Source organism: Octodon degus, unplaced genomic scaffold (genome assembly GCF_000260255.1).
Source record: "Octodon degus isolate 3935 unplaced genomic scaffold, OctDeg1.0 scaffold00103, whole genome shotgun sequence".
Lineage (NCBI taxonomy): Eukaryota > Metazoa > Chordata > Mammalia > Rodentia > Octodontidae > Octodon > Octodon degus.
Genome location: NW_004524679.1, coordinates 826,161 through 828,890, shown reverse-complemented (window position 1 = coordinate 828,890; position 2,730 = coordinate 826,161).

Genomic DNA, 2,730 nt, shown 5'->3' with positions numbered 1-2,730 from the left:
AATCTTTTATTTACTTACTTATTTGGTACAAGGTCTCGCTACACAGTTTGAACTTGTAGTGATCCTCCTGTCTCAGCCTCCCCAGTGCTGGGATTACAGGAATGTGCAACAATGCCCAGTTTTGGTGGCCAGTTTGGCACTGGTCCAGCGAGGCATGCCATACTAGGAATCGAACCCAGGTCCTTGCGCTTGCCAGGGAGGCACTTAGACTGCCAAGCTATCTCCCTGTCCTCTATTGCTAGTATTTAGAACCATTAGGAAGTGTCTACTTCTCCAAGTTCTTCCAAGTATAGCTGGTTATTGGCTTTTGAGTCTTTGCAAGACAATTTATGTCTTCAATTTTTTCCATGTGAGAAGTTCTGTATATTTTCCCTGCTTCTTGTTCTTTGACACTATGCCACAGTGTTTTCTGTGAACCTTATCCATACTCAGTCTTGGAATACCAGGAAGCACAGCTGTTTAGAAAAATTATGCCACTTTTAGCTTTCATGTTACCAAAGACAATGTGATTAAACACAGCCTAGAAAATGACAAACTGAGGTAGCTATTAATTTGTCATCTTTAACTGTATTAATTATCTCTGTGTTTATATATTAAAATCTAGAATCAAACCAGAAAATTTCATGGAGTATATTAATCCTTAATGTGTCAGTTTTTCCCACAGAGGATAAATTTAAAATAGCTTTTGGAGAAAATAGAGAAGTGGAAGAAGAGGAAGAGATTAGATGTAAGGCTGGAGAACAAAAGGAGATCATGTTAACCTTGGGAAACTGATTCACAAAATTGGAAGGAGAGAAGGAAGAGATAAAGACAACAGAACACAATCACAACAAGAAAGAGGCTAGAAAGAACATTCAGACTCATAAATATGAAATCAAACAATGAAGAAAAAAATTAAACAGAAAGCAAAAGAACAAAAACAGAACTAAACCACCACCACCATCACCAAAAAACAGAGAGAGAGAGAGAGAGAGAGAGAGAGAGAGAGAGAGAGAGAGAGAGAGAGAGAGAGAGAGAGAGAGAGAGAGAGAGAGAGAGAGAGGAAGAAGAAGAAGAAGAAGAAGAAGAAGAAGAAGAAGAAGAAGAAGAAGAAGAAGAAGAAGAGATACAAAAGAGAACAAAATGTTGACTTCCATGTCTTTCACTGCTGTAACTGGTAGACAACATGTGGACACAAAGTCTTGATCCATGTTGATTTATCTCAGCAAGCCAGTAGTAGTTTTTGGTGGAATAATTTTATCATTCCTGGACTTTCTGGTGGCCTGAAGTCCTCAGCAAACATTCTGTGGGCCTGAGGCCAGATGGGACTTGCTAGATGCAGCTAGCAGTGGCTCTGAGTTCTGAGCTCAACTGGCTCCTCCCCAAAATGGTTCCCAGACAATCACTCTTTCATGTGGTATGCCTGAGCCCTCCGCACTCATGTCCAGCTAGTGCAGTCCTTCAGGTCTTCTGCTCCCCTCCACTGTTATTTCTCTCTGTGGAGGCATCTGTGGTCATCAGCACTCACTGTGCATTTGCAGGTCTGATCACTTCTATTATACAGTGAGTCTTGTCTTGTCTCAGTGAGAATACACCAACAGATGACTGCTTCTTCTTCAGTGAAGTTTATCTCTTCACTCTCTCTGTGAGTTTTAAGTCATGCCTCAGACCCTTCCTGGGTTCATAGGACCAACTTCCCTCCCTCTTGGCTTCCCCACGTTACTATAGTCCAGTGTCTGCACAGTAAATCTCAGGCTCTTTTTCTGCTGCTTACCACACCACCATCTTGCTATATCTGTTGAAGTTTAATTTTAGGTCAGGGATTATGATATCTTCTGCCTGCCTTTGTTGCTCATAATTGTTTTTGCTATTATAGGTCTCTTCTAGTTCCAAATGAATTTTCGGAATGTTTTCTCTAGATGCATGAACTATGCTAATGTTATTTTGATTGGGATTGTATTCAGTCTGTACAATAATTTTGAGATACGGCCATTTTTACAAAGTTGGTACTTCCTATCCATGAACAAGGGATATCTTTCCATTTTCTGATATCCTTTTCAATCTCATTTTAGATTACAGAGTACTGTAATTTTCAATGTATAGATCTTTTACTTCCTTTGTTAGATTTGATTATATATATATATTTCGATTCTTAAGTATTTCATTACTTCCAGTGCTATTGTGAAGTGCGTGTGTTATGGTTTGTGTCTAGAAGTTCCCCTAAAGCCTCATGCAGTCCTGGGACAGGCTTCTAGAGTTTATGACTGGTTCATGGTCCAATGCTGGGACTATGGGTATGAGTGCTACACTCACTCTAAATTGGGTAGCCTACAGACAATATAAGAGACAGAAAGAGCCTTTTTTAATGCTTTGCTTATTTTTTTCTCTTGTTCCCTATGTTGTCTTCTGCCTCCACGAACTGTGGCCCTTTTGCCATGCCACCCTAACTTGGAGCCAGTTGAGTATGCCCTGAAAACTCCACAATCTGAGAGCAAAATTCATATTTACTTTTTTAATTTTGGGCATCAGATATTTTGTCTCAGCAATGAGAGAAAAGTAATTCACTTAGTGTGGTTTGTCTAATTTCTCTCTCAAAGACTTTATTGTCTGTGTACAAGAATGTTAATGATTTCTGAGTGGTGACTTTGTATCCAGTATGATACTGAATTTTGTTATTACTTGTGGAGTTTTAGTCTTCTAAATAAAGTATCATGTCATCTGTGAACAATGATGTCAATTCTTGCTTTCTTA